The sequence below is a fragment of the Mixophyes fleayi genome, chromosome 5 (genome assembly GCF_038048845.1).
Source record: "Mixophyes fleayi isolate aMixFle1 chromosome 5, aMixFle1.hap1, whole genome shotgun sequence".
Lineage (NCBI taxonomy): Eukaryota > Metazoa > Chordata > Amphibia > Anura > Limnodynastidae > Mixophyes > Mixophyes fleayi.
Window position 1 is genome coordinate 121,262,959 of NC_134406.1, and position 15,061 is coordinate 121,278,019.

Sequence of the window (15,061 nt, forward strand, 5' to 3'; positions counted from 1 at the left end):
GATACTAATAGGAATGATGATGTTAGTTTTCATAATATTAACCCCTCGTGCCCCTCTGATCTCAGAGTGGCCAAACAGAAATATTCTGTGCTTAAAAGGGCATTTGAAAACATTATAGCTGTTGGGTGAGAAAAAGTTGTACAGTGAAAAAAAACTCCTGTACTCTTCATTCATTTTACAAAACAATAGATTATATTGAAATGACAAATATATAAAAACAGAGGGAGGTTATACCACAATTGTCTGTTTCTACCCCTTTAGAAAACAGGTGTTAACTTTGGCCAACTCAGTTACTTGGGGTAGACACCTGAGATGGCATAAAACTGTGGATAAGATCACAGAAAGGTTTTTTAGACACCAAGGGCCTGATTCATTAAGGAAAGAAAGGCAAAAAAATTAGTATGTTTTCTCTTGGACAAACCGTGTTACAATGCAAGGGTGCATATAGTTTATTATTTTGCACATAAGTTAAATCATACTTGCCAACTCTCCCGGAATGTCCGGGAGACTCCCGCATTTAGCGAGAGTCTCACGGACTCCCAGGAGAGTGTGGCAATCTCCTGGATCTGCCCACTTCTGCCCTCATTTTGTGTCATTACGTCTTGGGGATGGGGCCAAAATGACGCAATTTTCGGAGCCCCGCCCCCTGCACGCCCACCTTCCCCAGCAGGCTCCCGGACCACACTTGCCATAAGTTGGCAAGTATGAGTTACATACTGGCTGTTTTTTTCATGTAGCAAACAAATACTTGATAGCTTTATTTTTACACTGAAATTTAAAGTTGATCTAGGCCATGCCCTTCCCCAACTATAAATCTAAAGGGTCACTAAATATAAAGTTTGTTCCAGTCATTGCATGCACTTGCTACTCATAAAAAGGATATGTCTGTGTGACAAAGATAAATGCTGGTTAGCCCTATAGCACAGGAAGAATCAGGTTTTAACTGTTATTTACATAAGCACATCAGAAATGTATTTCTGTGCTGTTGTTCCTGCCTGTCGGTTGTGTATATATGTGTACACCTACAGAGAGCAGTACTTTACCCCCAAACTAAACCCCTTACCACCCCGCTAGTCTCCACCAGCCATGTGTGCTTAGGGGAAGGATGGAGAGAGAATAAAGGAAAGAAGGAGAGAAGGAGGGAGGTGGAGAAAAGGAAGAATGGCAAACTGACCCGCTGCAAAGCACATAAGTGGCTATCCCAGGGATATAAATTGAGGTGAATTAGGGCTATGGGCAGCACGCTGGTACAGTGGTAGCACCGCTGCCTCACAGCACTGGGGTCATGAGTATTATTCCCAACCAGACCTTACTCTGTATAGAGTTTGTATGTTCTCCCTGTATTTCTACTGATATTATATATTCATTTATAAGGCGCCACTGATTTAGTAGTGCCGAATGCAGAAGCAAGCAACAATTAGATGAGGTAATACATATAAGCAGCACAGATGAATGTTTGTAATGCTATGGGGACTCACACAGAGTGCAGCAAAATGACAGGACATACGAGGGGGACAGACATGGGACAATAGGTAGACAGGACCCTTGCCTGCGAGAACTTACATTTTAGAGAGATGGCAGGTGAAGGAAGAGGAGGTGATGGATAGAATGGTTAGGAGGTGGTAGTAGAAGTGAGCTTGAAAAGGTGAGTTTAAACTTTTAAGTGAGCATTTGAAGGACTGAAGGTTTTGTACAGATGGATCACAGTGGGGGTTGAGACATAGAGAGCTGTTTTAAGGGGGGGGGGGGGGGGTGAGATAGCACATAAAAAGTCTAGATAGGCAATAATTTTAAATCTGACCATACACAAACTTACAAATGATAATAGTGCTTTGCTAGTACAATCACAACAATTTACTTAATATTACATATTGTATTAATTAGTTTAGTGATGTCCACTTGGAGACAGGGCCTGATTAAGGGTTCTGGCCGCCCTAGGCTAATACGGGCGCAGCGCCCCCCCCCCTCCCTCCTCCGAATATATAGGTGTATAGGAACACTCCTGAATATGAATGTTCAGGTGTATTCTCCAGCATTCAAATTTAGACAGATTGTGCCATTCTCTCTTACCTGTTCTTGCTCTTCTCTCTTGCAACTTTGTTATCCTCTCGCTGGCTTCTGGAAAGTTGGCGTCCTGTTTTGAAAATGCAAAAATGTATTATAATGCAAACCCTGAATGATTAGGCCCTTTAGTTAAAACAAAACACTCCATTATGGCCAAATAAAAGTACCCCATTGGACAGGCATATATAAGCAATATCTAAATATTTGTTGTCAATCAAATACAAACCTCTACCAGCCCCATCTCACTAATATTTAGTATGCTAGTGATTGCTGAGACCACCCATGTGACCACCACACAATCATGAGATTCTGCCCCCCAAAGCTGCTGTATTTTTTAAATACCCCCTGCAGCCATTTTCCTTAACCATAACACCCCCACAGCCATTTTCCTTAACCCCTGCTGCAGCCATTTTCTTTACCTCCCACCCTACATCCATCCCCCTTGCAGCTATTTTCCTTACCTCCACTCTGCTAGCTAGCTATCCCCCCCCGTCACATCAAAACTCCCCCAGTCACATATATCAGCCCCCCTCCTCTGCCCTCCTTCATACATATCAACCTCTCTCCCTCCCTATAGATTTTCATGGCAGCTCCCCCCTCCCACCCTATAGATTTGTATGACAGTCCCCCTCTCCCTCCCTATACATATGCATGACAGTCCCCCCTCTCCCTCCCTATAGATATGCAGGGTAGTCCCCCCCTCCCTATAGATATGCAGGGTAGTTTCCCCCCTCTCTATAGATATGCAGTGTAGTTCCCCCCCTCCCTATAGATATGCAGGGTAGTTCCCCCCCTCTCTATAGATATGCAGTGTAGTTCCCCCCCTCCCTATAGATATGCAGGGTAGTTCCCCCCCTCCCTATAGATATGCAGGGCAGTTCCCCCCCTCCCTATAGATATGCAGGGCAGTTCCCCCCCCTCCCTATAGATATGCAGGGCAGTTCCCCCCCCCCTCCCTATAGATATGCAGGGCAGTTCCCCCTCTCCTTATAGATATGCAGGGCAGTTCCCCCCCCCTCCCTATAGATATGCAGGGCAGTTCCCCCCCCTCCCTATAGATATGCAGGGCATTTCCCCCCCCCCTCCCTATAAATATGCAGGGCATTTCCCCCCCTCCCTATAGATATGCAGGGCATTTCCCCCCCTCCCTATAGATATGCAGGGCATTTCCCCCCCTCCCTATAGATATGCAGGGCAGTTCCCCCCCTCCCTATAGATATGCAGGGCAGTTCCCCCCCTCCCTATAGATATGCAGGGCAGTTCCCCCCTTCAATTACCTGTAGTTGTGCCAGCGTCGCTCCTCTCCTCAGATCAGCAGATAGGAAGTGAAGACGTCCTGCTTCCTGTCTGCTGCACAGCAACAGGCAGCCTGGCGATTGGCTGTGTGTTGCTAACCACTGACCACCATTGCTTTTGATTGTCGAGCCCTCCACCCCCCCCCCCCCCCCCGCGGCGACCCCCCTCCCCCACCCCGAAAAAAAACAAAAAAAAACATTTTTTTAATTTTTTTTTTTTTTTAAAAATACCCACAGCGCCGCGCCCCCCCGGGACCCAGCGCCCCAGGCTGCAGCCTGGTCAGCCTAGTGGTTGATCAAGCCCTGCTTGGAGATGAATCCATGCATTATGGCAAATGAAAATAAATACTAATCCATCCATCACACAGATTTACAATACCAATTTTTCTTCTGCACAGTAAGTTATTTCTTGAATATTAAATGCATATATCTCCTCAAACATATATGACGTCTTTCAGAAAATGATATAACACCAAAATATCCTTTAGCATACAAAGACACTCTCAAAATACTGTGTTATATCGCTCTCTTACCAGCATGCATTTAGCTTTCAACATCCTGTGTTACAAGGTATATATCATACTTGCCAAATTTGGCAAGAGGTACTCCGGGAGATTGGGGGAAGGTGGGTTTGTTGGGGGCGGGGCCTGGTGGGCGTGTCATTCAGGCATGCCCCCTAAACGGCTTTCACACTTTCTGGCCAATTACAACAGGGGCAGGGCCACGATGACATATAATTTGCAGAATAAGCCCCGCTTACGGCACCTTAATATAGAATTATTTAATAACCAGGAGGTAGTCCTGTTCTCCCGGGAGTCTCCCGGAAATTCCGTGAGAGTAGGCAACTATGGTATTTATGCATGCATGGTAATTATATTTCAAATAAATGCACATTGTTTCTACAATAGCAGATTCTGTGCAGTGCACAGTTTGCATACATTACTAGGGGAGGTACACTACATACAGGGGAGATTGGCTAGGAAAAGATGAGAAGGGAAGTAGGAGGCAAGAGGTGGAAAGGAGAGGAAGTGGCGGATCTGCATTGGCAGCGGTTCCTGGGAGAGATTTAAACCACCAGAAAGCACAGCAATGGCTCCCAGACTAGTGCCCCAAGACCACTACAATCCCCGCCCCCCTCCTACAACTTGACTTCCAGGCCCTACAGTGGCGGTGGGGGAGGGGAGGCTAGGTCCTGATTGTAATGGCATACTCTGAAATAGTATATTGTAAATTGTCGTGATTTTACTAGCAAGCAAAAATCACAGAACCAGCAAAAAAACAAAAAAAAAACAGCATACCTGCCAAACAAACAGTACTGCAATTTGTCTGTGACTCTCAGGCCTTCTATTAACTTAATCAAGGGTTAAATATAAGGTCCCTAAATTCACTGTGGCCAGCCATGCTTCCCATTAAAGGGGAAATAATCACTTAATTTAAAATACCTTATAACATAAATACAATTAATACATTTGAAAATGGAAAAAAATCATTATAATAATGAAGGCAAAATACATTGGCTAAAATCATAGTTGCCTACTCTCCCAAATTATTTGGGAGACTCCCGAATTTCAAACAGTTCTCCCGGACTCCTGGGATCTGCACACTTTCCCAGTGAAGTGGGTGGGGAAGGCACTTAATGACTCACAGCGAATCACTCCATGCAGGCCCTTTCACCTCTGTTATAGGCCAAAAATTGTGGCATTGAGAAGCGGGGGGCATGGTTTAATGATGCAATTCACGAACCAGGCCCCGCTGTCTCGGCAGCATGATCTACCCTCCGGGATCAAGATGTTGACTATGTTTATAACAGAGTTGCTTATTCATTAATCCATTCCAAAGGCATGGTATGGGGGATGTTTTTTTGAGCGGAGGTATCCACTCAGTAAATTCTAAATTATCTTTGTGTGAGAAAAGATAATTCACTCTACGCTAAAACAAATTTTTTTTTTTTTAAATTGAGGACTTGGAAAACATTCAATTTATTGCATATATAAATTCCCATAGATCATGTTAGTGCTGTGAAAATCCCACTGTAACATGCCAGCAACTCTAGTTTGCCTGATTCTTAACTCCCTGCATCCCAAACAGCACACATTCATCATTGTTTATTTATATATTGGCAATCATATTATGCAGTGCTGTACAGAAAACATATACTTATTCACATCAGTCTCTGCCCCATTGAAGCTTCTAATCTAAATATGCACACATGCATGAATGCATGCACACAGTTCATACATCAAACTTTCATTAACTAAATGTACTGAATAAACCTTTGCATCTCAGTTAAATCCTATTGCCCATGGATTTCCTGCTTAATGCTAAAACCAAATTGACCTATTTTCCTTAAGTGGATATTTTGTAAAAATAGGGACCAGCTAAAAAATCCATGAGCCTTGCTCAAAGAGGACTAATTTTATAAGTGGTTTTATAAGCAAAAAGATTAAAAATTTGCTGAGAATCTAAAAATAATTTATACTATGTAATAGCAGAAGCGTATAGATATAAAACTCCTATTGGCTTGAAAGGTATTATTCAGCATTTACCACTGGAGTAAAGGGAGTCAATCTGGATATGATTTCTTAAACTGCTTGAATAACGTGGTGGACAGGGGTATATTACTTTATAGCCTGATGCAGGGTCCCATATGTATTTAAAGTACCTAAGACCCAGCTGTATAATCTCCCATCTAGTAATGCGATACAGCCCAAATGAACTAAGCAGTTTCTATTCCACAAGACAATGTTCAGTTTAACAAAACACATACATGTCCAATTGTACCCCACATAATATTTCAAGTGACTGTATTATTGTCAAGCCACAGTTTTTACCATCTATCACCTCCACAGTTTAAAGGATTAATAAAAACAATAAATGGCTTTAACAGCTTGTCTTGCTATATAGAACTCAGATAATCTCATGTAGGATATATTGTTCCTTGAGAAATATGTCATGGTAATACCATATCGTTTTGGACCTGCCCTATGATGCAATGACGCAAAAGCATCATTTTATCATGGGGGCAGGGCCAAAATGACGCAATTCACGTCATGGATGTTCTCATCCTGTCCACTTCACTAGAAAGTGGGTAGGATGCAGGAGAAAGGCCTGATCTGGACAAATATGATCTTACTATCTTTTTATTATAATTTATTCAATATTATTGTCCATGGGTAACATGAGCACCCTGAGAAAGCTTTCACACAAATGAATGAATGCAAATATGCAGATGAATATGCTGCTTTAATCTATGCAGAACACTAGATCATGTATCAGTTTGTCATTTTCAGTTAGTCTTGTAGATATATTTTATTTGGTGCTATACATATTGCTGAAAGACTTAGGAGTAGATTTATCAAACCAATCAGATTCTAGCTTTCATTTTTTAGAATTCACAAAATACAAGATAGCTAGTATCTAATTAGAAACTATGGATAACACTTACCCTTTTCCTTTTCAGAAGGTTTGATAAATCTACCCTTTAAAAAGAGGTTTTGATTTTTTTTGCGCCATACTTCTATACCTCAAAGAGAGCTTAATGAGTAAAAATGTTTTAATTAGACAGAAATGCAGTATGCTGCTGTCCGGAATAAACACACCCCCATTGATTTAATATGATCAAAGTGCATTCAAAGTAACGAAAGGCATGAATAAACCATTATGGAACATGTTTTAGTAGAAAATGACTATTGAAATAGATACTACAGTATAATGATCTGTAAACAATGTCATTATACTTTCATTTTTTGTTGCATCCATCTGTTTGACTATAAGGGGTCCCAAACAGATTTTCCTATACACATGAGTAATAGTTTAAATAGACAGTATAAGTGCCCTTAAACACTTAAATTCCTTGACAACACTACACAAATGTATCCTACAGTTCCCTGCACTGGTATGTGTTCACGTGACTTAGTGTACTTAGTTAAGCAGTGTATGGCACTGGTGTTTACATTGTGTCCGGTATGTAAAAAATGTGCATGGTAAACTCAGTATGTTGCATTTACCAAAGTCATTACACTCTGTGATATTTTGTAAATCTGACATTATGAATTGTTATTCAGAAACCTCAATCTAATAAATAGCTTAGAAAATTACTAGTGTTTGATATTTTGATATACTAACATTGGGGCAGCATGGTGGCTTAGTGGTTAGCACTTCTGCCTCTCAGCACTGGGGTCATGAGTTTGATTCCCAACCATGGCATTATCTGTGTGGAGTTTGTATGTTCTCCCTGTGTTTGCATGGGTTTCCTCCGAGTGCTCCGGTTTCCTCCCACAATCCAAAAAAACATACTACTAGGTTAATTGGCTTCTGTCAAATCGGCCCTAGTCTGTGTCTGTGTCTGTGTCTGTGTCTGTGTTAAGGAATTTAGATTGTAAGCTCCACTGGGGCAGGGACTGATGTGAGTAAATTCTCTGTACAGCATTATGGAATTAGTGGTGCTATATAGATAAATGATGATGATTATTATACCACCTTGCAGGCAGGGGCAGGCTGGACTGGGGGCATATGCCCCCTGGGCCGGTCCCATAGTGGGCTACTTTGGGCATGCAATTTTTCGATTTAAAATAGGCTGGTGAGTCAAGTCTTGCCTTATATTAGATTTACAATTTAAGCCATTTGCAGCTGAGGTTTTTCTCAACCCTGTTCCAATCCTATTTTGGCACTTTTTGGGCTGATCACATTTCAACATCAGTATCAATACTTTCTTTAAGCAGTACACACACACACACAAGAAAGTGAACTAAAAGTAAAGCGTAGTTTTTTTCTAAACATCACCCAAAAATACTTGGTATGGTTTTTGCTTTAGAATCAATACAGCTTTTCAAAACAATAAAAACCAGGATTCAACACATGGGTTTTCATAATAAAATCTGCACTAGAAAATAATGCATTTTTTGCTAGTTTGCACTGTCTTGAATGATGCACAAAATGTGCATGACAAGCCAATTGAAAACTAGACAACCTAGTTTAACTGCATCAAATGAGATTACCCCTGAATTTATTGGAAATAGGGGAGACCTGGGCATTATAATGACTCACTCATCTCTTGGTCTTCTTAAGGCTTTCTATGGTGCAGGATGTTAGACAATAATTACTACAGGGCCACATCATTTTTAAGAGGACATTCCCCTCTTTGCAGTGAAGGTGCTGGGTTTATTGAAACCAGGATGAGGGAGATCCGTGCCCTCCTTTCCCCATCCCTGGACTTCTAAATGCTTTCTGGACTGTAGGGTATTATTGTCTAATGAGCACACATGATCACCAGATAATAACCTCTTAGGTAAGCGCCCTATTTCAAAAGATGGTGCCCCTTAGTCTGTAGGTGCCAGGATGGTGGAGATCAGACTCTTTTAGGGCACTTTTAGTGCCAGTCCCCACACTGTATAAGAGTGCCGTGTGCTTAGTGACATCATTGCACTCCAGCACGATGAAGTCATAATTGGCGACCCTTCTCTAAAACCACACCAATAAGAAACAACAGCGGGGGATAGGTAAGTATTATTTTATATGATTTTAATCTGGTGAGTGCTAAGGAATAGTGGGATTCATTCTTAGCACTTTAGGGGTATATGTTGAAGAAAAGTCCCCTCATTCTTAGCACTGAAGGGATTTAAATATGAAGCAATGCTGCTGCACTGTCATTTCTAATAATGATTTCACTATGTAGGATAGAGTGATTTATAAGCTTGTTCAGAGCAGGATGTATATATCATCATCAGCATCAGCAGCTCTCTATATAGCGCTACTAATTCCGCAGCGCAGTACAGAGAGCTCACTCACATCAGTCCCTGCCCCATTGAAGCTTACAGTCTAAATTTCCTAACATCAGGCGCGGGATGGCAAAGTTCAGAGCCCGGGAGGCGCACAGGCGGCCGCATCACATGACATGCGATGCGGCCGCGTCATCAATGACACGGCTGCATCGCGTGTCATGTGATGCGGCCCCCTGTGCGCTGACGCGGCCGCATCACATGTTTTGTGATGCAGCCGCTTGTAATATTCAATAACTATTGTATTAGACGGGGGGAGGGGGTGGGGGGCGGCCCAAATAGCTGTCAGACAGAGCGGGCCGGGACCCCTGCCTAACATACATACATACACACACAAACACACACAGACTAGGGTCAATTTTGATAGCAGCCAATTAACCTACTAGTATGATTTTGGACTGTGGGAGGAAACCGGAGCACACAGAGGAAACCCACGCAAACACAGTGAGAACATACAAACTCCACACAGAAAAGGCATAATGTTGGCTATATATTCTGCACTTAGTATTTGAAGAGTATGTACAGCATATAAAAATGCTATGTGAATATTTTGTCCATAGGTAAAGTCATACTTACCTACTTTCTTCAGCTCCCTTCCGGGAGCCAGCCAGTGGAGGGGGGCGGGGCGGCCAAAATTGCGTCATTTCGGCTAATCATCGGGAATCGCGGCATTTGGGATCTAATTCTGTCCACTTCACTAGGAAGTGGGCACTTCCTAGTGAAGTGGGCAGAATTCGGGAGATTGCCACACTCGCCCGGGAGTCCGGGAGACTCTCGCAAAATGCGGGAGTCTCCCGGACATTCCGGGAGAGTTGGCAAGTATGGCATACTTGCCAACTCTCCCGGATTGTCCGGGAGACTCCCGCATTTTGCGAGAGTCTCCCGGACGAGTGTGGCAATCTCCCTGATAGGACGTGGGAAAAATTCAGTTTAAACGCCGCGATTCACCCGGAATCGCGGCGTTTAGCTCCGCCCCCGCTGTTAAATGACGCGATTTGCGTCATTCCGTCACGGGGGCGGGGCCAAAATGACGTGATTTCGCCGCCCCGCCCCCTGCACGCCCACGTCCCAGCCGGCATCTCCCGGAAAAAGAAAAATAAATGTTGGCAAGTATGAAGTATGGGTAAAGTTGAAATTCTGCCTGTCAAAATCCTGTCCTTGCAATTGTACACACATTTATACCAGAAAATTACACTTTATAACCAAAATTGACTAGTAGATGCCTTACACCTATAAATTAAATGACATTTCCACACTAAACGTAGGCAGAGAGTGAACAGTGAACTTCATGACTGTCTCTTTTTCTATAGAATAGAATGGTCTGAATGCTATCTACATGTCAGAATTATGGGCAAATAAATATGTTGGTTGCCAGTCATACAGCAAATCCACTTAAAAGCTTGAACCACAATATTGTATACAGGCCAAGCATTGATAAAAGCCAATATATATCTTTGAATATGTCACTATACATCTGATCTACTGATTGCTCCATGTTCATTAGTTTACAACCACCAAGCACTGGGAAACAGGAATTGCAGCAGACATATGCAGCACAGTGACATCAATGTCTTTTCTATCAGTCATGTTTTAGGACATTTTGTAACAGGCACAGCTGTAAACCCTTTGTACATTATACCTGCTTTCCATGCGTAACATTTTAGTTGGGCTACAGCCATTAAAATATTAACAAAATAGACTTATATAAACTATATATCTTTTTTTAACAAAAATATTCATATATATCAAATAAATAAAGCAAAAATAAAAAAAATAGGTTGCTTCTAACTGCAATAAAGCTGAACAACAATATATACAGAATTCCTAGAGTCATAAATATAGGATATGTGTCAAGGTACAAATATTTGGGGGTATCTCAACCAGAGAAAGCCCTAGGGCTTCTCCCAGTTTAATAAAGCCCTCTAGCCAGTGAAAACTATCGCCTGATAGTCTTCACTTGGGATTCTCCGGCACAGTACTATTTACCATGTATGGTGGCACAATAAGAACCTCCACTGTCCTTCTATTGCTGTCATCGGCCCTGATTCATTAAGGAAAGTAAGGAGAAAAAAGAGGTAAGTTTGCTCCTGGACAAACCATGTTACAATGAAAGGGGTGCAAATTAGTTTATTATTTACATATAAGTTACATGAGTACTGGATTTCTTTTCATGTAGCACACAAATTCTTAGTAGTATTATGTTTATACTGAAATTTAAAGTTGATCAGGGACATGCCCTACCCCAACTATAAATTTGGCATCACATTTTAAATTTAGCTCCCCCTCCAAAGCAACTTGGTTTTGCCAAGGTGCAAAATTACTCATTTTTCTTACTTTTCTATCCTTAATATCAGGCTCACCATCTCAAGAAGGCGATAGCATGATAAATATCTGAAGAAAGGCTTTATTTAAATAACACCTTTCTTTGAATTGGAATATTATATATTTTATTTATTTCTTTTTTGGAAGCGCAAGCATTATTCAAGCTGTAAGAGAAAATCTTTCATATCGCCGGATATTGTTAAATAGACCCTAGGGGGTATATGAACTAAACTACGGGTTTGAAAAAGTGCAGATGATGCCTATAGCAATCAGTCAGATTCTAGCTGTCATTTTATAGAATGTACTAAATAAATTAAAGCTAATATCTGATTGATTTATATAGGCAACATCTCCACTTTTACAAACCTGCAGTTTAATAAAAATACCCTTAAAAGACTTTTCATAATTTATTGTCCGCTTATGGAGGCAAATTATATAATATGATGTACCCACTTTCCCGTCACACAACTTTTAGATAGACACAAAATATTCATTGTTTAAATGAAACCTACTGACATACAAGAAAGCCTTTCATTACAAGTTTAAGACCAAAAATTCAAACCAATTAGCTTGGCTCCCAGTTAACAATGTCATCTTTATTTGCAAAACAAAACAGCCTAATGTCCATCCCTCAACTGAGATTCACATCTGTGACCAGATCTCGTCTGTAACTGTTTGCATCTCACAGAATGTCTGTCACCAACAGTTTATTGCAATTATTTTAAACACATTTTAAAAGATTCCATGAAATATTTTTCATTCATTCATTCATCTTTGACAGCATGATGGCACAGTGCTTAGCCCTGCTGGCTCACAGCATTAGGGTCATGGGTTCAATGCCTACCATGACCTTATCTATGTGAAGTTTGTAAGTTATTTGCACAGTTTTCCTCCAATAAGTCCAAAAACATACTGAAAGTTACTATATAAATATAGGATTATTATTAAATTAAAGGGACTAACAAACTGCAGTGCCTATGCCCAAGGAATTCATTTTGAATTTGCATCACTATCTGACCTTTGTATTAGTTAACACTACAAGTGAAGATCATAAAGCCTTTGTCAACCAGAATACAGGAAGAATATTGACCTTCTTAATACTGTAATTATTAAATTATTGAAATACTATTTCTGCATAAAACTGAATACTTGGGAATATTTATTGTTAATTTGTGCATTTATTAATATTAATTTTCAACCTGAAATACATTATACATCAGGAACACAAAAAATAACAAAATAAATAAAATTTTTGTATATTCAATTTAATTTCAACACATCCTTCATCACTTCTATATTTTTGAAACAAAAAAAGAATAAACATCTCTGGTGCTACCCTGAGCCCAGAGATGTTTATTCTTTTTTTGTTACGTTTGTATATTTAAAGTTTGTGGGTGACAATCCAGATAATCATTTTAGGCAGCTACCCAATAGCGCTCTAGGCTGTACATCTTATTTTTGTATAGTTACTTATTTTTATATTTATTTTTGAAAAGTATGAGGCCTACTGTAAAAACAGACACATTATAGACACATCTCTGTTTCTACAAGACAGTTATACTGTGTATGAGCACTATACTCATTTGAAAGTCTGTTTCAGATGTAATGAGATTGATGTTGGAAAAGAGCTGTTCATAATATTCAGCATGCTTAAACAACTAATTAAGTAAAAAAAAACATCCTAGGTTATCCAATAAATGACAGTGTAATTCTAACAATGCCCTGTCCTGGTACCGGGACCTTACAAGGATCCATGAAAAATACTTTTCAACGTAAAACTGTAAGTCAACCAAAAGTAACATGAACAATTTATGCAATTGTGTAAGAGTCATATATCAAGTCATTCATAAAAATGTGATTGTAGTATTGTGTAAGCAGCTCCTAGTCCTGGAGCCAAGCACATTAACCAGTTCAGTGTTAGACAGGCCTGCATCCAGACTAAAGCACTTTCTCATACAGAAAGTTGTCATTCTCCTTTCAGAAAAGACACCATGGATAAATCTGACATTGTTAGAATGTATTAATATTTTTTCTTCTAACTGACTATACAGACAGGAAAACAAATTCCTTCTATAACAGTATTTACGCTATTCAGCTGTCACTAGAGTTTATAGTGAAGGTGCTCTAGGTGTATAGTGATTACAAAATAAGCTTACAAAATAAGGTTTAACCTTTCCTTATAGTATAACTCATGTTGGGTAATACAGCACACAGTGAGACATCAATGCTTTATTCATACATCTCAGCAAATAAACACTGTGGTAAGGAGTCCCTGACCTCCACTATATAGACAGGTAAGCAACTCAGAAAGTAAAACTTGGTCCTACAGTTTCTCAATTAAGTTTTCACTCCATTAAAATCACTATTATATTAAGTATCTAATTAAAGCATTGCTGTTGCTTTTATTACCTATTTATGCAGAATTACTGCCACAATGCTAGTATACTATTCATAGAGTATTTCAAAAGCACCAAGTGTGTACTACATACTAGTGTCTGTGTATATAAATAAAGTCACACACACGAAAGCATAGGCTCATACACATTGCTGCAAGAGACTGAATCCCCAAGCTAAAACCTTCATTGACAGATAATAGATCTATATTCACCAACCTTCGCCACGGCTAAAAGCTCAGCCAGAATTCCTGAACAATGCTCTTTCTTCTGCACAGTCACAGTGAGTACGGCCCTTCTATGTGTCTTCTGATTCCAACTGAGGACAGATGGCCAGGAGTCCTGAGCCTCGCTGGAATGAGGCAAAGCTTTTTTTTCTGCTCCTGCTTAGCCCCTAGCAGATAAGCCTGAGTCAGGCACAGTGAGCTCACAACACCCCCTCCACCAATCATTTCAATTAGTGCCACATGAGAGGAGCTTCTGCCCAAAATCTTCTTAGGAAAGGGCCAGAGGGCAGGGCAATCTCCTTTGCTCAACAATGACCAGAAGCAGCTATAAATATAATGAACAAAGGCTTTGTCAAGGCTGGGAATGTGATGTCCTAATCCGATAGAACACTACACCCAACACAGAGGGAACAGCTCTTTAACAGCACCAGTCCTGTGTGCAATGCATGTTTTATATTACAATGTAAGAGAAACAACTTGGGTTGTTGTAATACAGATTGAAGGGTAACAGGAGAATATAGAGTAAATGCTATTTTGTGAACTATTAATGATTGGATAACATGACGGTGTGGCTAAGTACACTCATCACTTACTGGAATATTTTAATAGCATCTTCAGCAGCTACACTCTCAGGTCTATATATGCTTATTTACAGTATACACAAGGTCACATATGTATCATATCATGTAATATGAATAATTATAACCTCAAACAAAAGGTAACAGTGTGTTAAAAAAAATCCATTTTGTTTTAGATATTAACCATTAGGAAATACATAATATCCAGTTTTATTCAGAGCTATATTTATTATGCTTATACAGCTTTTATTATCGTATAGCTAGCACTGTCTGTATTTTTTTTTATTTTCATTTGTAGTTAGCCTAAAATATAGGTCAAATTACAGAGCTAGGAAAATATATAAATCCTTGTTTAAGATACTGTTTTAAGTTTACTGAATATTGACATAGCAACAGGACATAATA

At 40.1% G+C, this 15,061-nt stretch overlaps 1 protein-coding gene across 24 annotated transcripts in view; it reads right to left on the reverse strand.

Annotated features, from left to right (window-relative positions):
- The window catches only part of LOC142158631 (poly(rC)-binding protein 3-like), a 1,531,228-nt gene that overhangs the window by 458,357 nt on the left and 1,057,810 nt on the right, over positions 1–15,061 (reverse strand). For 4 of the 24 annotated variants that reach the window (XM_075212783.1, XM_075212780.1, XM_075212779.1 and 1 more), the window contains exon 1: positions 14,071–14,399. The exons of 17 other annotated variants lie outside the window; for them this stretch is intronic. The gene's annotated coding sequence lies outside the window, so the exon portion shown is untranslated. Of the gene's footprint in view, positions 1–2,070; positions 2,096–14,070; positions 14,401–15,061 lie in introns of those variants that run through there. 3 more of the 24 variants (XM_075212785.1, XM_075212784.1, XM_075212777.1) reach the window with 2 other exon arrangements.